Source organism: Dipodomys merriami, unplaced genomic scaffold (assembly GCF_024711535.1).
Source record: "Dipodomys merriami isolate MVZ:Mamm:240054 unplaced genomic scaffold, mDipMer1.0.p SCAF_7, whole genome shotgun sequence".
NCBI lineage: Eukaryota > Metazoa > Chordata > Mammalia > Rodentia > Heteromyidae > Dipodomys > Dipodomys merriami.
Genome location: NW_027206290.1, coordinates 23,298,597 through 23,319,642, shown reverse-complemented (window position 1 = coordinate 23,319,642; position 21,046 = coordinate 23,298,597). Strand labels below are relative to the sequence as shown.

General features: G+C 37.3%; 2 long non-coding RNA genes across 2 annotated transcripts in view; both read right to left on the bottom strand.

Moving 5' to 3' along the window:
• Positions 1-368: 368 nt before the first annotated feature.
• LOC138816999 (uncharacterized) lies at positions 369-7,512 on the bottom strand. Its single transcript, XR_011368747.1, has 3 exons — positions 7,388-7,512; positions 3,049-3,118; positions 369-1,266 (listed from the first exon to the last, which is right to left on the bottom strand). It is a non-coding gene; the product is annotated as an uncharacterized lncRNA (long non-coding RNA).
• A 1,821-nt stretch (positions 7,513-9,333) lies between these two features.
• LOC138817000 (uncharacterized) overlaps positions 9,334-21,046 on the bottom strand; it is an 81,439-nt gene continuing 69,726 nt past the window's right edge. Inside the window, exons 2-3 of the long non-coding RNA XR_011368748.1 lie at positions 14,416-14,571; positions 9,334-9,495 (exon numbers count right to left, since the gene is read on the bottom strand). This is a non-coding gene — a long non-coding RNA (uncharacterized lncRNA). The remainder of the gene's footprint in view (positions 9,496-14,415; positions 14,572-21,046) is intronic.

The following is a 21,046-nucleotide window of genomic DNA, read 5'->3' as shown; positions in this document are numbered from 1 at the left end:
TGATAAGTGCTGACTCAAGAATTTCTTATATTCACATTCATCTTCTGCCTTCCCAGGGTCCTCCTTGTTGTCCCCTGGGACTTGGACTGAACTTACAGCACCAAGAAAGAGAAAGAGCAAGAAAAGCAATCTGCCAAGAGACTTAATTACCTGCTCTCTCAGAACTTAACATTGGGAGTTACTTCCTCAAGAAAATGATGCAAATAACTAATTTTAAATAGTTGATGTCTTCAAAAGAAAAAAGAGAGAAGTGGTCTGAAAGTAAGGGCCTCACACTGAGTCCTTTTTATTTGCATTTTATTAGTATTTTTAAATGTACAAACAAGTTTCATTTTGCTACATCCAAACATATGTGTCAGGTGCTCTGATGAAATTCACCCCTTCTAGTCTAATCCTTTTCTTTTTTTTTTTTTTTACAGTTTTTATTGGGTGTCTTTCTGTTTCCATGCATGTATATACAGTATTTCATTTATATCCACTTCATATCACCCTCTCCTGCCAATCACCCCTCCCATTCTGATTCTCTCCTAACAGTCCCATTTTGTAATCCATGTCTCTTTCTCAGCTGGAGACAGGCCATCTTGGGATTCCTCAGGATCAGATGCCTGCTGAGGTAGACCAGCATCTTCTTTGGACTAGACTAGACTTTGGACACTGTCATCTGCTGAGGTTGTTTGTACCTGTGGTCCACATTTTTGTCACAGGTAGATTCAGTCTGATTCCCACGTGTCATTTGGCACCTTGCTTCTTGAAGGTTCTCTAGAATCTTGCTACCATCTACTGTGGCCCCTGCAGCCATCTTCTTATGAAAACTCACCCCACATCCTTGGTAGATGAAGTACTTGCCACTTGCCATATTTAACTGGAAAAAAAACCCACAGGCCCTCAGTGTTATTTGTTGTATAAGCCTTCTTCATGTTGTTCAGGAAGTGAGCACAAAATCAGGCTTTCCATGGCTTAATCATGCTGCCTGCAAAGTTTGGTGGGAATTAGCCATCCTCTAGATTAATCCAGAAAAACCCAAGAGGCCATCTCTTTCCAGAACAAAATCTCAGGATGGGCAGCTTTGCACCCAGGTGTCTCACTATGAGCTTGCCTGTTTCATGTTTCATGATGGCCAGTAGAACCTGTCCAGTACCTTCACCCTCCGCTTATCTCCACACCCTCAGGAACACTGGAGTTTATGTAATTGGCAGGAAATAATTTCCATCCAGAAATGTCAGCTGCAATACATCCTCGGAGTGATTGAGTCTGACTTTCTGACTTCTGAAATAAAGGAAGACAAAATAGGAGAATGAAACCACTGTAGTCATTTCAAGAAAGCCACAATTCCTCTCATGCTGATCACTTCAGATAGCTTTACGCCTAGTTAGGAAGTCTGCTTACTCTGGGGAACTTTCTAGAAATCCTTCTGGGAACTGATTTCATATCCCGAGTATCTCCATAAAGGAAATTTTCATTTTTATAAGAATAAAGAATAATAATAAATAGGATTGCTCCCCTAAGAGAGTTGCCCCAAATGCCAAGAAGTCTTTCATATGAAGGAATTTGCAAGTTTACACGGAGGGAGAGAGAATGGTCTAGGTAAATTTCAAGGCTGCTTCTTTTGGCTTCCTCTACCTCTCTTTTATCTATGTAGGGAGCAGTTTATCCCTTTATTTAAAAGCCTAATGAGAAAGCCTGGGCTTGGCCTTCTGCCCAGTGAGGTCTGGGCAAGGGGCCTTCATCACATTAGGCCCAATAAGGCTTTAATGTGATGAAACCCAGGGGAAATTTGAGCCTTCTGCCTTTTCAACTCCCCAGAAACTGAAAGGCCCTTCTATTTCCTGGATGCAATGACCTCAATGCTTTTATTTTTTTCAAAAGCTAACTAGAGGAAGCAGGATCTCCCTCTCTCTCTCTCTCTCTCTCTCTCTCTCTCTCTCTCTCTCTCTCTCTCTCTCTCTCTCTCTCTCTCTCTCTCTCTCTTTCTCTCTCTCTCTCCTCCCTCCCCCTCTCTCTTTCTCTCTCTCTCTCTCCTGATCTACAAACAAAGATTGCTAGGATTCAACCTTTTCTATGTCCATATAGACAATTCCAGGCAACGTATTGGTCATTTTATCACATCACCTCACGTAGAAATCAAGGGCACAAACTCTGACTCTGGACTGCCTGAATTTGAATGTTGGTGGCTCAATCACTCTAGATGTACAATCTAGATTAATGTCTTAAGACCTCTGTACTGCCTTTCCCTCATATGTTGTAATGCAGTAAATCATAACACATCAACTTTTGTGGTAATTAAAATTGATCAGTATATGTGATGCCCTTAATGTGATGCATTAGCTAGATGGCAATTAACAAGCTGATACAACCCCTTCTTTGGCTTTTACAAATAGGGCAATATGAAACACCTCTTGGTGTCCTGACCTTCACATGGTAAGGTAAAAGGACAAGAAGCATCATAATCTGATCCAGAAAAAGCAAGTGCCTTTATCTGAAGCAGACTACACATTAGAGCTTTACTTCCTAATTTCTTTTTCATACAAATATTTATTGAGTAAGATGTATTAGTACATCTGCTGGGAGTGGTCTCATATCTTAACACCTCTCACTTCAAAACAAACCTCTAAGACATTAATTTCCACTTTTACAAATGAGTTTACATACAGAAAGATTGTGCTAATTTTCTTATGAACAAGGCCAAATAAAGTTTCTAGCTAGGATCCTAACCTCCATCTCATAGTGTTTAAGTCCAATATCTGTATCACCAAAAGACATCTGTAGAGTTATTTACTGCTCATAAAGAAACTGTACATAAAATATTTTATTTGATTATCACAATAATTAGATGATGACCATGATATGTTAGGCTCATTCAATGGCAGGAAAGCCAGAGAGACAGGAGAGCAGTTATTTAATCAAACAAGGATTTCTTCCTTGCACATAATAACAGATATCAGTCAATGTTAGCGTAGTTATTGGCATCAGTTCAGCAACTGGATTCTTTTCCTTTTACCATTTGATGTAGAATGAGTTTTGATTTTTTTTTTCTTTTTACATTCTCACCTTGTATATGAAAAGTGTTTCTAACAGCTCTGGAAAAAATAAGACCGGAATCAGGGAGTTGGGGCAAGTGCTGAGAAAGAAAAGAAGCAAAGAGAACTTAGCCCTTTAGCAAAGAGAAACAAATCTCTCCCCATGGTCACACCTAGCCGCAGAAGGCAATGAGAACAAGTGTAGACTTTTTGTTTTCTTGGTACTGGGAGGCAAGTTCAGGACAAAGGAGATTGGTGACAGAATATAAGGGCAAGTTGATCGTTTCTTTCATTCCTAAGCATTTCATATGTTTTTCTCAGGTAAGGTCAAGAATTCAGTGAAATGGTGACTTGCCCAAATCTGACTTTTATGTGTCAATGTATGAGAAGTACTCGTTACTTAATGAATGTTGTCATATACCATGATTTTCCATTTCAATCTTATATTACAATTATGAGGATATATATTAGCATGGTAGCTTGTTTCTTTTCTTATTAACTTTGTTTATTGATATTATAGATATGTTGTACAGAGGGATTGCAATTATATGAGTCAGGTAGTGAGTGCATTTCCTTTCATACACTGTCTCTGTTTCCCTCATTCTCTCTCAGTCTCTCCCTCCCATCTCCACCCAAAAGTTATATAGTTCACTTTCATCAGTGTCCAGTGAGCTCAAAAGCTGTACTTTTTCACCTTTTTTCCCTCAAGTTCTGTACCCTCTTCCAAGCCCTTCCAAAGATATATACTTGAATATACCATACATAAGGTAAAAGAATACAGAATCATCAAAAACTAAAATAATAATAAGGACTCTTGTTTCCATATGTGGTATGTTATTTTATAATAATATGAAGAGACACCTAGGCATTGTACCTTTCTATGTCTCTCACCCAGGATATCTTCTTTTGGTCTCACTGTGTGTGAGTATGTAGAGTCCTGTGTAATTTGTCTATCCCAGTGCATTTTAGATCTAGTTTCTGCATATTAGAGAGAACATATGCCGCTTGTCTCTCTGAGCTTGGCTTACCTCACTTAATATGACTTATTCTAGTTTTGTCCATTTCCCTGCAAATGACATTATTTTATTCTTTCCAATGGCTATGTAAAATTCTGTTGTGTATAGGTACCACGTTTTTTTGTATTTATTCATCTATTGTTTCTTAATTTAAATACTTAGGTTTACATTTTTCTTTTACTGTAAGTGAAGCAAAGATGTCAGGTCTGGCTGGAGCCATATTGGCCATATGGTGGGAAGATAGGGGCTGGCCACCCGTCTTCATGCTGGGGGAGGGAAACAACGGGGCCCATTACCTGCCTCTCAGGTGATGGGAGTGGGGGGCGGGAGACCCTGGAGGCAGGGGCAGCACTTGGCTGATAGGTTACTGAATTTGTCAGTCCAGTACCTGGGACTGTGAATTTCCTGTGGATCCGCCCACTGCTCAGGCCGCATTTAGGCCCAGCCCAGCCCAGTCGCCATTACTCAGTGATCGGTCCTGTGTCCTGGCTCCTGGCTTATCTCAGGTCATCATGGAGCCCCAATTCAACTCTCATGGGTTGTTAGTATTGTTGGTATTGTTTTTGTTCTTTCTTTCCTCTCTAACCTGTTTCCTAGCTGTGTTATGTGTATTTGGGGGCTGCAGGGCTTTGTAACAACAGGCTAGCAGCCTGCTAACTGAATAATAAAGACTCCAATATTCTATATTTCAAAATGTGGCCTCTGGGACGATTCACCTTACAACATATGGCACAGGCCAGACCTGACCTCCTTACTTCATAAGCGGAAAGGTACAACATTGTACACACAAACACATACACACATGCATATCATGTGTGTATATACATATGTATATGTGTGTGGTGTGTATATATATGTATAATTTTGTACATACTCTTGATAAGTTACCAAAAGTGGAATTGCTTTGTTAAAATGTTGACATGTGTTTACACCTTTTGTCACATACTGCCAAACTGATCATCAGAAATGAATTCCTTTACCATTTCAACTAAGCTTTTGACAGAAGCTGGATGGCAAATAATTTGAACCATACACTCTGAGTATGATTTCTTCCATGGCCTTCCCCATTCTCTGACCTCTGGGACCTGGCAATCAGAAGAGGTGGATTCTGGTGCAGGCATTATTACCTGGTGTACCCATGTAGTTAGTCATTGTAAGAGCAAATAAAACAACATATGTGAAGTTTTTTGTTTTTTTTTAATACCTTAGAATTTGGCAAATATAAGAATTTTCATTCAACAAGTTAATTTACGTAGGAACATCTTAGAAAGTGGAGACAATTATTTTCCCTTAAGTGAAACCAAAGCAAAAGAAGCCCCTGGAGAATTCTCACAGGTCTGGAATTGTGTGAATAGTGATATCTTATGCCACTTTTTTGTCTGAATGTTTTTAGAAAATATTTAAAGAAATGCCAACACACGCTTAGTGGTAGAAGCATCATGCTGGGCCTCTGGTTGATGGTGATTATCCCATAATGCCTAGCAGAAGTTGCATATTAAAGACAATAATATGAGAAAAGCAACAAGCAGCTCTTCATTCCTTTCTGATACAAATGAAGAATCTGAGCATGGTATGCATGAAACACAAGATCTCCTGGAGATAATGTTGTGTGTGTGTGTGTGTGTGTGTGTGTGTGTGTGTGTGTAATTTTACAATTCCTTTGTATAGATGGTGCATCAAAAGAGTCACTGAAACTTATTCAGTTCGATTATCCATTCAGACAGGATTGTTACTCTTACTAATTCTACACCCATTCTCATTAAGTAACAATCACTGTTCTACATTGTCTCCTCCAAAAGCTTAACTTTTTTTGTAGGATATGTTCATTGTTAGCATAGCATGTTGAATGATTTGTTCAATGTAAGTGATAGTGAATACTCAAAATAGCACAATATGGGACCGTGACAATAAAGCTTGTCATACATTAAACAGGAGAGTCTCATGCCAATGGAAATTATAAGTAGCTTTGCTTTAGAAAGTTGGTCGGAGCATGAAATATCATTTAATGTCATTTTTGGGAGGGTGTCTATCCATTTGGCAGAGGATGTCAGAGCATATTCCATTTCTGACAAAGTTTGACTCTTGGCATCAAAGAATTAATAGCATTGAGCTCAGGGAAGGAGAAATTTATGCACTGATGCTTTTCCATGGAGTTTTCTCTTGCTATTAAATCAGCCGTTCACACACACACACACACACACACACACACACACACACACACACACACACACACACACACTCACACAGTATTGTCTGCACTCATCTCACGATTCTATGCTCAGACAACCCCTGAATTCATGGCATTTTTCTTGTGTCATATACTTCATGTCACGCTGGCTTCAATTTCAGTACCTTTTTTTTTATTCCCCCAATATTTTAATGGGCAAACTTGAGTAATATATTTCCCAATTTCAGACCCTTCAATGCTGACAGTCCAAAACTCCTGAGGATATGAACTACTGCAAAAGGTTCAGGCAGCTCTGAGCATCTACAGCTTTGGCCTATCAGTGTCAAGTTCTCAAGCTCTTGAGAAATAATTTTACTTATTAAAACACATTTTCCCTCAAAAATACTGCAGGAAAGACAAAGCTCTTGGTGACCTCTGAAGGGAAAAAAATATTGAATTAAGGAGAGACATCTTCATAACTCCTGCATTTGAAAGTCTAGTGAAAGCATAATTAATGTTCCAAGAAAGAGCTCTGCTTTTTTGCTCACAGATTTGAATTATTGAACTGAACCTGGATTTAGGGCTGGGTGGCAAACCCTTGGTTCTCCCAGCCCATTTCTGTTCTCTGAAAAAAAAAATAAAGATAGACAGAGCCAATAGGCTAGATTCAAGAATATGTCACTCATGGGCAGGTGTTTAGTAAATGACTTAGAATCCTTTCTTCAGAAATTTCGTTCCTTTTAATTAAAAACTAATCATTGAAGATGTGACAGTGTTCAAATATCTGAAAAGTCATTGCTTAAAGAACATTTTATTTACTCATTTTCAATAACAAGGCAGCACCATGGTCAGATGTGTGTACTGAGTTTAGTGTTCATGAAAAAGCTACTTGTATGTTCATTAATTTAGGTCCATTAGGTGATTTGATGAAACTTTTATATAACTATTATGTATCCTGATGATAACTCCTTATGGAAATATTTATTCAATGAAAGACTTAAGTAAGTCTAATCATTAAGTAAACCAGGTGCCTTTGGTTCAGATTTTGAATCCTAGCTACTCAAGAGGCTGAGATTTGAGGTTTGCAGGTTTGAAGCCAACCCAGGAAAGATCTTGAGTCTCTTATCTCTAATTAACCACTACCAACAACAAAGAAAACAAACAAACAAAAAATAATGAAAACTCACCAGTGGAGTTGTGATTCAAAGTTCAGGAACAGAACTCAGGCACTGAGTTCAAGCCCTAGGACCAGTACATATACACAAAAATATTAACTCACATTCACATTCTTTATCTCCATATTTATATTACAATCACATTTATCCTTCCTCTCATGTAAGTAGTGATTATTCAGTTGTCACTCTGCACCAAGTGCAGGATCAATAATATCCCCAAATTTGTTCATTTATTAAAATAAACTATCCCAGTTTAAAGCAAAGTTTCTGATTGAAACTACCAAGCAAGACAATACCACCACTTAAAAGTCTGATGTGTCATTTCTCTTTTGAAAATATTGTCTTCATTTGATGATAGCCCTGGTCATCAAGTAACTTAGAGTCCAGTAGAAGCGAGCAGACAAATATTTATGGAAGAATCCAAAGATTTCCACACAGAAAACATTGCATAAGAGGTAGCAAATATTGGCTGTACGTACCACTCCATGCAGAATAAAGCTGAGAAGAGAGCTCATCATTAGCATTGTCTCCTTTGTCCTACCAATACCTACCCAGCAGTTCTGAGCATTTTTCAAAATGACTGCATCTAGCACCTTTCTTCTTTTTTTTTTTTCTTGGAAGTAGGGGGCAGACATTATCATAAATATTCAGAGTTAGGTACAAAGAATTTCAGTGCAATGTGGTTCATAAAAGCAAGAAAATTGACCTAATTTTCAAAAAGAAGAGTTTGAATACAGCACAGTATATTGAAAAAACATAAAACTGTATAACATAAACTATGTTATACAATCCAATGTGTCACTGAGAGATCTTCAAAATGCATGAGAAACATTATCCAATAATATGTACATAACTGTTTAGAAAATAGATAATAGATATTAAAAATGTGGATAGTAGTAGATTTTTACAAGAATTTCTTCTTCTGGCTTAGGTATATTTTTATACTATATAAACTTGGACTTTGTAAGGAGAAAAGTAATGTTAATGAATTTAAGTCATTTCCTTATGGACTCAGTCTAGTTAGCAAGCAGCAATCTGGAGGTCTTCATAGTAAATGCAGTGTTGTTTATGTCACTTTACTTACTATTGTTATAATAGGGAACTTCCCAAAACACACTTTCCAAGTGGACAAGTGAATCTTTCATGGAGAGATTTAATTGTTTGGTAACTTTCTTTGGAAAGGGCTTTCAGAAACTTCCTCCAAGATCATTCTTACCTTTGATCTGACTGTTAAGTTTGTTCCCAGAAACTCATGTGCAGGAGACCCGATTCCCCAGGGCAAGCGTGCTGAGGTGGTGGAGACTTTGAGAGGAGAGATCTGATGGAAAGTCATTAGGTTGTTGGGTCTCCAAGCTTGTGAATACACAATCAAATGTCACCCATCCATTAGAATGAGTGATACTGTACCATTCATAAAGGAATGAAAGAATTATATGAAGTGAACTAAGCTTGACCCAGAGAAACAAAGGGTGCATGGTTTCTCTCATTAGTGGTAGACATAATTTGCCTATAAGTCTATAAGTAAACACACTGGGTGGTATGCCAGCGGTTACAAATGAGTTAATTGAATTAAAATAGATGCCAAGGAGGACTCAAATACTACCATTCTTTTAGAATCTAGACGAAGTCAAAATCCAACAACATAGGCACCAAGAAATGGATAATTGCAAAGGAATGTGGGATCAAGGGGAGAGGGGTAAACAAATGAACGGGTAAGCAGGGGGGTAGAATGCAGTCAAGAATCCACTGTGTATGCTATGGTATTAAGAAAATAAGAGAATGGATGGGTCAAAGGAGGATGAGATTGAGATTTTTCAAGATGGTGACACAGAGCAAGATGCATTGTAGTCATATACTGCTTTGTTAAATGGCACCTCCCTTGTGCAACTATTTAAGGATAATCATTAAATTAAAAGTGTTCATTAGAGTGTCATCAACAAACTACATCTTACCCTATTAGTAGCAGTGTGATACAGACTTCAAGAGAGACAATCTTGGAATCAGGGCTCAGATTCAAATTCCGGCTCCAAGAGCTCGGATGACTTCTTTGCTTCACAGTTTCCTCTTCTGCATTTACTTTCTATGCTTTCATTTACTTTCTTTTTTTTATTGTGAAAATACTGTACAGAGGGGTTACAATTACATGGGCAAGATAATGAGTACATTTCTTATCAAGCATTGTAGCCTCTTCCTTTGTTTCCCTTTCCCATCCCTTCCCATCCTCCCCCCACCCCTCCACCCAATTCCCCCCACCTCCCACCCCAGTACCAAAGTTGTAAACATACGTGCATAGGAATTAGGACAAAATAAGCTTTTATCAATGTTAGCTAGTACCTGTTGGCATTATGTCACAGATTGGGAATATTCCAAAACATAACTAACACCCTTGCATGAAGGTATTGTCTGTGTGGCACTAACAAAGTAACAGTCTCAAAGAATATGGACTCTGACAGGTCCAATGATGCATTTGAGACTGTTATCTGACAAACAGATGGGAATGTGTATCTGCACACCTTCGGAGACTTAGTGTCTGATAACAAGCTCACTCACAGTAACTACATTTTATCTCCCTGAATAATAAAATGAGGGATGCTTCAGAGGTCCAGGACTTCACAAGAGGTCACCCAATAAGAAAGCTTCCTGAGTGTACTCATTATCTTACTCTTGTAACTGTAACCCCTCTGAACAGTACCTTTACAATAAAAACATATATATATTTTTAAAGAAAGCTTTCTGCTCTAGCCTGATGCTAGTGGCTCACACCTGTAATCCTACCTACTCAGAAGGCTGAAATCTGAAGATCATCATGGTTTTAAGCCAACTGGCCAGGAAAGTCTATGAGACTTTTATCCCCACTTACCCCTAAAAGCCAGAAGTGAAGCTATGGCTCAAGTGGTAGAGTGCTAGCCTTGAGGGGGAGGAAAGAAAAAATAAAAGCTTCTTGCTCTTTTACTGATATAAAATGTAGAAAACACAGATTTCACTGCTGAACAAAAAGATCTCAGGAGATCTCATAAGCTGAGATGTAAGAGGAGAAAACCCCAAAATGCCAATGCTTCTGTTTATAGCACCTTTCCCTGTTTATCTTGTCATTCATTGTCACAGCGGATAGGGTAAATACAGCACATGCCTGCCTATGGCCATGGCCCAAACATCATCAACTCACCACACAATGAATCACTTTGACTTGGAAGTTTAATTTTCAGAATTTGAATATCAAAGCCTAGACACATTAAAATATAATCGCAAATCCCCTTTGTATATGAAAGTAATTGTATACATTATGATTATGACTGTGTGTATGTCCAAACTTTCTCAGACAGAAACTAACTGGCAAGGCAGAGCTTAGGAGGGAAATTCTGTATTCAAGCATCATTGTTATATGATAACAGCATTCCTAATTTTGGAGAATCATGGTAGTAAAACATTACAAAAGTCACTAAGCTGCATTTCTTGAGTGGTTATCCTCTTAATACATGGCTGTTGGGAAATCCCAACAGGTTACTGAGGCATATGGAAAGTCTTGCTCAATTTTAATGTTCGAATGCACCATCGTTTCTTCTTTACTAACTCATTTTGCCTGTTCTATAATCTCCAGCAGTTATTTCCTTTTAAAACATTATTTTTCAAATAGCTGAATTAAGAAATATCTATCTATTAACCTGTCTGTCTGTCTGTCTTCAGTATTTGAGGTAGAGAAGAATGCAGGTTTATTTGTAGGATGAATCTATTATCCATCCATCAACTATCATCTATCTAGCGGTCTACCTATCTCATACATATGTATGAACATTTATCCATACCCACAAATATTACAGATAGTTTGAACATCTTGCAAGGTTCTAATGGCTCTGGGGAGTGGAATGTATTCCATGTCCTCCAGCCCTGTCTTGTACATTCTTTTTATTTGCTTCTTGACTCCACTACAGGAATTTTATCAAAAATAAGCATTTATGTTTATGGCATTTCAGGGGTTTCTACCCAATCTATTCTGTCTGTCTAGAATATACCCTTACCCCTACTGTCTATCTACCTGCCCTCCTCAAATCCACTTTTATTAAATCTCAGATTGTTCACTTATTCAGGTATTCTTTAAAACTTAAATATGTGAGTAAAAGAAATGTAGAATTCACTTCTCATAAAATTTGAAATCCATTGGGAAATACAAACAAATAATTATAGTAAATCCACATAGAATGTAATTATGGCAATTGGTTTGAACAAACAACAAGATTCTAAGAGAAACAAAAATATGAATCTAATTTAGATGAGCCTGGGGTTGAGTGGTGGAGGAAGTTAAGCATAGCTCTAAAAAGTGATAGGCTGAAATCTGAAAAATAAGCTAGATAAATGATGGTGGAAGAGCTTTCTAGTTATCAGAAACAACATCAAGACACAAGCTTACTCAGATCACCCCCACATTTTGTGTTCTTCTGGTTTTCTATTCCCATATTTTCTACTCCCTGATCACAATAATGATTAGAAAAGTGTTTGGAAAACATTTGCCTCTATCACCAAACTACAACCAATCTCCCATCGGATCAATTGTAGGGTCTGCCTTAGTCTCTGCCCTTTCCTAGGCCCTAAGGTCAGTATGGTCCCAGACAGATACTCACAAAGGTCTGTCATGGAAGGTAGTGGGTGGGTTGGAACGTCAGCCAAGGAGATGCTGGTTGTTATTATTATTAGTATTGAAGCTCTGCTTAAGTGAGTGAAATGTATTTTGCTCTCCCCTGGCCATTAAAAAACGTTTAAACTATGCTTGCAGTGGGAGATGAGTGGGTATTATTCTAAAAGGAAAACATGAGAAAGTCTAAATACTTACTCACTCTAAATTGATATAGCTCTCACTCTGCACGAAACCAACCCCAAGTAGATCAAAGATCCTAATATAAAACCTAAAACCTTGAAATTGCTAAAGGAAAATGTAGGGAAAGTTCAGGAAAATATAGATATAAGTAATTGTTTTCTAAATAAGACTCTAGTAGCCTGGAAAATAGGAGCAAGAATGGACAAATGGGACTACACCAAATAAAAAAGTTTCTGATTATCATGAGTGGGGGTTGAGCTACCTGGACTTGCCATTTTTCTTGTGTTTTTCTGGCTTGTTCTGCCCACTTGGTATAAAAGTAACACAAATTTTGTGCTAGAACACTATTTTAAGGCAAGCATCAACCAAAGTCCTGTAGTTGCACAGTCAAAAGTCTGCAGATACAATCTAGTTCAACAAATACAATCTACTCAACATCAAACAACAGCAAAGGAGAATTTGGCAAACCAGAAATTATTAGGTTTAGGGAGAAATGTGGGGGAAAATAGGATTAGAGGGATGTGGCGAGGTACCATAATCACATGTCTATATAGATGTCCATCTTCAGTAAATCTAGGCATAAAACTAAAGTTATCCTTGTCTTTGGGTCCTAATTTCTTAAGTCTCTGTGTCACATAAAACTTTGATTAAAGAAATATGTTATGCTTAAAAAAAAGTTTCTGCACAACAAAAGAAACAATTAGCTGAGTGGAAGTGGCTCACACCTGTCATCCTGGCTACTCAGGAGTCTGAATTCTGAGGATATGAGCGAGCCTGAGCAAGAAAGTCCTGGAGACTTGAGTTTTGCTCGATATAGAGGCAGATACGTCTTAAAGAATTTGAGACGTTAATAAAAAAAAGGAGAAAGTCAGATGAGTGACCTAAGTGCTACAAAGACATAACCTTAACTTACTATCTTGGTTGAGGAGGGGAAGTAAAATAGGCAGAAACTAGAGAGATCAGTGTTGAGGCTTCTTGAAATACTAAAAATAGAATTGTCATATGATCTTGCTATACCACGTCCGCGTATATTCTCAAAGGAATCAATGTCAGCCACAACAGTGAAATCTCTACACTCACATTTATTGTTGCACAATTCATTATAGCCAAGTCATGGAATCTGCCTATATGTCAGCCAGTAGATGAACCTAGAAAGTACAAAATGATGTCATCTGCAAGAAAGCAGAACGAACTGGAAATCATTGGGTTGACTGATATAAACCAGATTCAGAACAACAAATATTGTATATATTTCTCTTGCCTGTGAAATGTTGATTATTAAAAGAGAGCGAGAGAGAGAGAGAGAGAGAGAGAGAGAGAGAGAGAGAGAGAGAGAGAGAGAGAGAGTGAGAGAGAGAAACAGAAAGCCGTCAACTAGAGGAGAGAGGAAACCAACAATATGGGGTCTAAATGATATGGGTCCAAATGATATGGGGTGAATGTGATTGAAATAGATAATATGAAAATATGGCAATGTCTTGGTAAAACCATTATTCTGTAAACTTAATAATAATAGCAGAATAGGTAGGATAGTTTTTCAGTTTGGGGTCAGATTAACTAATAGTGTTTTCAAGAAGTGGTGATATACTCTAAAAGAACAGGACTTTACCCAAGATATGTAAGCGAGGAAACAAGAGTCCTTCCCGGGTATTTAAAATGTTAGCACTAAGGGTTGGAGGCATGGCTTAGTTTGAACAGCACTAGTCCATGAGCAAAAGCATCAGGTACCAAGTTCGAGTCCTGGCCTCAAACCTGAAGGAAAGAAAAAAAGAAAGAAAGAAAGAAAGAAAGAAAGAAAGAAAGAAAGAAAGAAAGAAAGAAAGAAAGAAAGAAAGAAAGAAAGAAAGAAAGAAAGAAAGAAAGAAAGAGAAAGAAAGAAAGAAAGGGAAGAAAGGGAAGGAAGGAAGGAAGGAAGGAAGGAAGAAAGAAAGAAAGAAAGAAAGGAAGGAAGGAAGGAAGGAAGGAAGGAAGAAAGAAAGAAAGAAAGAAAGAAAGAAAGAAAGAAAGAAAGAAAGAAAGAAAGAAAGAAAGAAAGAAAGAAAGAAAGAAAGGAAAGAAAGAAAGAAAATGTTAGCCCTGATTAATGGGGACTAATGTCTTGGTTGTCAGCCACTTGAGAATGATCTTCCCCCAAAATGATACCTGGTATTTAATTTTTCAGGCAAAGTTATTTTATACTTTATAGATTGCTGGCTGTGCATTAAACCTGAACACTGCCATCCTAACTCACCTTATTCATAATTACAGTCAAGGGTGAGAAGAGTGAATATATATTTCTTCCTTCGGAGAAGTTATGCTTTCATCTTTCTTTACCTCCTCACTCATCTTTGCTTTCTTTTCAACCTGAATGAATTCAAGGAGAAGTGTTGTCCACACAGGAGAATTTCTGAAACCAAAACAGTAACTTGGAATTTACTCAGGATCTGAAAATGTGGCAAATATGACAGAACTAAGCAGACATGACTGAGACCTGTTTGTGGTGAATTGCTAATTAGTATAATTATTAACATTCTGGGAATCGCAAAGCAGGAAATTTTCAGCCTTGACTGCTTATCATTCACATGACAGCACTAAATTAAAACAAAATAATACAGCAGCGGAATAACCAATAAAACATTATAGAAAACTTCTCAGAAGCAATTACAGCATGATAGAAGCTATTCAGGACTTTAGATTGCCATTTTGTTCCATTTTGATCATTTTATTTTAGACATTTTTAGAGGAAGAGCTCTGAAGAGAAGAAACATTCATAAAAATCCTATGTTCAATTCTTTCTAGATAGTGTGAGAACACATCTCACTACACAGCTTCCTCTCAGCCTCCTCAAATCCTTTATTTAATAAAAATCTGGACTCTCTTTCATTGTTCACATAAAACCTGAGAACTGTATGATAGATTGCATTTGAGGCAGAATAATATTCATGGAAGTACCCAGGCATGTTAGAGAAATCGAGAACAAGCTAGAAGTTCAGCCACAGTAAAGCTTTTGAAAAGGTTATGTATCTTCCTATAGTGAAATACTATATAATCATTAAAAGTTATAGACTATAGCTATGTGTAACATAATAAATAGATCAAAAATAATTCCTGAGTCTAAAAAAGTCCCAAGAATATACGGCATATTTTCTCAAGCTCAGAAACAGACAAAACTAAATACCTTATTGCTCAGTAAATTTATATGTGTGATAAAGATATTTAATAAAGCAAAAGAATGATAAGGGAGGGTATGTCACCTTGAGACATTGAAAGAGCACACAGGGACATGTGACGTTATTGGTCATACTCTAGTTCCTAGACTGTGGTCACCTATGTTGATGTTAACTGTGAACATTAAGCTCTACTAGTTGCCATGTATTTATTTTTAGATTTCAAATATCATCAAGTAAAAGTGAAAATCCCTCTTTCCTCATTTCAGAATGATGTTCAACTCAGAAGAGCCTGAAGTCCAAATCAATAAACACCATATTTTCCCAGTAAATCTTCCTTTATTCCTTTTTTGCATTTAACCAATTTCATTTCTTTATTGTTCCCTTTATAAGCCATAAGAAAGAGTTGAGTTCTTTGAAAGAATTACTTTCTAAATATTTCTTATTCCTTTACTGTTAAAATATTCCAGATCCGTGCAAGTTGTTTGAATGAATTTGCTCTCTGAATCATTTGAAGCACTCAGTCAAAGCAATAATGCCTAGCAATTTATTTCCCATAGGTATAATTTATTTTTTATCACATTATTTAGTACCTAGCACTTATTTCTCTCTTTGAAGGATCAGATAATTAATTTGTGAAAACTTCCTTGAATTATATGTCTGTCTCCACAGAGGTGAACAGCTTCATTGAAATTAAAGTGAATATACCTGATACCTCACTGATCACTTTGTAGCAAAGGAAGCATCTGGAATCCTATATTCTAACCTGACTGTCATGTCAGACACACTTGCTCATGGCTGGTTCTAACCAGTCTACCACATTCATATTCAATTTACTCCCCATAGTCCAAATCTTAGTGTTCTTACTTTTTACAGTTAAAGGGTTGTTTTAATTATTCATTATGTAAGGTATTTATATACATATAATTATTTAAATCATACTATGAATGTTTCATTTGTTTTTGGTACCAGTCCTGGGGCTTGAATTCAGGGCCTGGGTACTGTCCTTGAGATTTTTACTCAAGGCTAATACTCTATCACTTGAGTCACAGCTCTATTTCCAGCTATTTGGTGATTAATTGGACTATCCTGCCTAAACTGTCTTCAACCAGCAAACTGCAGATCTCAGCCTCCTGAGTAGCTAAGATTACAGGCATGAGCCACTGGTGCCCAGCTTATCATGAATATTTTGTAGAGCTGAAAGGAGACACTGTATAAAAGACACAAGGCATGGTGTTTGATGCTTAGGACTGATACCAATATTTGGGTTATAAAAATGAAAGTTTTCCTTCAACTGTACTCCATCATTTGCTGTTGATTCATTTCTACTCCACTCCTACATTTAAACATATTACTAGATTAAAAAAAATACAAACAGATACATCCAGATATAACTACATCTATTGAGTAACCGTATGTTGTTTAATATATGGTCTTAGGGAGGAAAAAAGTGTCCTAGTTGTTTTGAATTTCAAAAGCAAAACATTACTAAAATATCAATATGCAAATAATTAAATTATGTACACACTCACACACATTCACTATATATGTGATATATATATATATATATATATATATATATATATATGCTTTAGAGAAAAAACTCACGATAATATAAAACCAGTTTCTTTCCAAAGTAAAACATACAGTCAATAATCTAGGTGGGCAAAGGAGAGAATTGATGCAGGAAAACAATGGCATAAAACAATATCAGGCATGTTCTTTGGAGAGTCCAAGCTCTGGCGTCCTTGTCCTTGGTTCTGATGAGGCAGGCAGAGGCAAATAACAATCTCAGGTTTAAGCATTTTGTTTTTTCCCTTCCCCTCCCCAAATCAGAAAAGTATATAAACAAGGTGCAAGGTTAAATAGGGATGCAGGTTGACCCACTGTAACAACGAGATGTACAAGACACTATGCTGAAAAAGAACTTTACAACTTGTGGGGGGGAGGGAGGGAGGAGTGGGGGAGGGAGGGAGGAGTTGGGAGGTGGGAGGGAAGGGATGGTAGGGGAAAAACAAAGGAGGAAGCAACAATCCTTGATAGGAAATGTACTCATTACCTTGCTTATGTAACTGTAACCCCTCTGTACAGTATTTTCATAATAGAAACCAATCTCAGGTTAGTTTTATGACGTGAGAACAAGAAGAGCGCATGCACCGCAAGTGAGCAGAGCTATGCCCCTCACCAAGGAAGCCTACCTAACTTCTTACTGGGGCCTCTCCTCTCCCTTGGTACCAACAGAATCCCTATTGCTAAATAAGAAGTCTCTTGGTTATAGGTTTGGGCCATGTTTCAGTTTATTTCAGGGAAGAGAGAGACAGACAGACAGAAAGACAGACAGACAGAAACAGACAGACAGACAGAAACAGACAGACAGACAGACAGAGACAGAGAGGGAGGGAGAGACAGAAAGGAGAGAGAGACAGACAGAGGGGGGAGAAAAGAAGAGAAAAAGAGAGGAGAGGAAAGGAGAGGCGAGGAGAGGAGAGGAGAGGAGAGGAGAGGAGAGGAGAGGAGGGAAATGTGAAAACCTTAGGGAGGGTAGAGCTAGCGGACGGCAGGTAAAGAGCAAAAGAAGGACGGAGAACACTTAGATTTAGGCTAGAGGCCATGGCACCTTGATGAAACTCAGCAGACATGTCTGTGTAAGATGACCATATACCACAGAGACAAAATGGTGGCCAAGAACCACATATGCCCACCTCCATGAGGCTATCTTCACACAAAGAATATATATATATATATATATATATATATATATATAGTGACTTCTCTGAGTCATTATTTTATCCAAAAATGAACCAATGGTTCCTGCTAGTAATTCGAGCTCCTTGGTTGGGGTAGGGATCAGGAGAATAAATATTCAATATCAGCCTAGGTGAAAAATTGGCATGACCGAATCAGAGAAGTGGGATGGTACACTTCTGTAATCAGCACTATGCTCTGTGAGAAGAATAGGAAGGAGGACTGTGGTCCCAGACTAGCCTCAAAAACCACGAGAGCCAGTCATGTCCAACTGAAATGCTTGTGGCTGTAATACTTCGTTCCTTACTAATATATCTTTTCTGTAATATACATGTTAAATAAAGGTTATTAAAAACAAAAAAAGTCAGAGCCTATCTGCAAAGTAACTAAAGCACAGAAGCCTTGGAGCTGTTGCTCAACTAATAAGAGTTTATTTATCATGCAGAAAGCCCTGGGTTGAAACCTCAGCACAAAAGAGAAAGAGTGAGGGGGGAGAAAGAAAGAGAGAGGGGGAAGATAGAAAGAGAGAGGAAGGAAGGAGAAAAGAAAGGAAGGAGGGAGGGAAAAAGAGAGGGAGAAAGGGAGGGTGAGACAGACAGCAGACAGAAAGAAGAAAGAAAAGAAAGGGAGGGAGGAAGGAAAGAAGGAAGGAGGGAAGGAAGGAAGGAAGGAAGGAAGGAAGGAAGGAAGGAGGGAAGGAAGAGGGCTGAGAATGTGGCTTAGTAGTATAGTGCTTGCCTAGCATGCATGAAGCCTGGGTTCGTGTCCTCAGTACCACATAAACAGAAAAAGCCGAAAGGGATGCTGTGGTTCAAGTGCTAGCCTTGAGCAAAAGAAGCTTAGGGACAGTGCCCAGGACCTGAGTTTAAGCCCCAGGACTGGCAAAAAATAAAATTAACTTAAAAAAGAAAAGAAAGAATGAAGGAGGGAGGGAGGGAGGGAGGAAAGAGGGAGGGAGAAACAAAAATGAAGAAAGAAAGAAAGAAAGAAAGAAAGAAAGAAAGAAAGAAAGAAAGAAAGAAAGAAAGAAAGAAAGAAAGAGAAAGAAAGAAAGAAAGAAAGAAAGAAAGAAAGAAAGAAAGAAAGAAAGAAAGAAAGAAAGAAAGAAAGAAAGAAAGGAAGGAAGGAAGAGAGAAAGAAAGGAAGAGAGAAAGAGAGAGAGAGAGAGAGAAAGAGAGAGAGAAAAAGAAAGAAAAGAAATGGCACCTGGTAGCAAAATTATATCCACTGATTTTTATTTTCTTGAAGTAGCATTACATAGTTCTAATTAACATAGATTTATAATATTTGTACATAATAAAGCAAATCTTTCCTTCTTATTGTTGCTGCTTTTTTAAGAATAGCTTTGGAGTAAGGCACAAGTGGCTCATGTCTATCTTCCTGGCTACAGAGGCTGAGATCTGGAATATCACAGTTTCAGGCACAAGATACCATCTTCATAATAACAAGCAAAAAGTACAGGTGGAGGTGTTGCTCAAGTGAAAGGACCATCCAATTCAGTCCCTGAGTTTAAACCTCAGTACTTTCTAGAAGCTATGAAATTTTGGTTATTTTTATCTTCATATGAACTTAGAAATTAATATATCTTCTATGAAGTAGGTACAATGTACTATGTGTTTGAGACTTCATTATTCTTATACATCAGTAGGTTAATTAACCATAATTGGCTTGATATAGCATCTCATTCATAAACACTCACACTTAGTTCATCTTTAATTTCTCTCAATGATATTTAAGAATTTTCTCTATTTAAATATTATTTCTTCTTGCTTAGAATTATTCAGAATGCTATAACCTTTGTATTTTGTTTTAGAATGTTTTTATTTCTATTGTAGAGAAATATAGTTAATTTTAAATTTAATGAGAATTTGTTTAATTCATCAATGAATACTACTAATTTAACTTTAGATTTGATGTCTTTTATGTGTTACATGGATATACCATCAGCATATGATGATCACCTGATTTCTTCTTCAAAATCTTTGACACCTTTAATTTTTCTTCTTGCATCATTGCTAATAAAATATTTCATAGAAGTTGTGAAAGCTGACATCTGTCTATCTCTTCATGATCTCAATGCAAAAGATTTTGATATGTTGTCATTATGAGGCTAGTTGTGAATGATTTTGAGATTCAGCAGATGAAGAAATGTTTGGTTTGGGCTCAGGTGTGATGTCTCATACCTATAATCCACTCACATGAGGGGGTTAGAGAGGCCAGTCTGGACTACATAGCAAGACCATCAGGAACGATGGAAGGGAAGCGAAATGGAAAGGGAAAGGGAAAGGGAGAAATAAAGAAAAAAGACAGAGGAAATAGAAGGGAAGGGAAAGAAGGAAGAAAAGAAACAGTAAAAGAATGAAAGTAAAAATAAAAAATTATTCTACGTTTCCCAAAGATATTCTTCAAGCATAAAGGCATTAGAATTTTGTAATTATTTTTCTGCATCTATTCAGAGAATTACAACTCTTCTCTCTGTTCTGTCAATAATCTTAGTTACATTGTTTGCTTTTTTTTCCCTCCTCTTTTATCCCCAGGACTGGGGGACTCTCAGACCTCAGCCTCCTGAGTAGCTATGATTCTAGGTGTGAACCATTGGTGCCTGGCTATACTTTGTTTTAAATTTTAAGAAAAGTTCACATTCCTGGGGAAAAAAAAACATAATGTGGTTATATTACCTATCATACTCAGTATTGGGCAAAATCTGATACCTGCTTTTTATTATTTTTCTTGTTTTTTTAAAATGAAATTAGCCTGTATGTCTTCTTTCTTTAACATCTTGTCAGGATTTCAAGTCCGGATTTAAAATGGCTTTTGGAATCAGCTAGGAAATGTTCTATTTTCTCTTCTCCAGGATAGGTCCTAAGAATAAATGGCAGATTCACTGGTGAAGCTAGTTTGATTGTCATTTCTTCATGAGAAAGTCTAAAGTGGCAGAATGTGTTTCTATGTACATGATAAGACTATTAA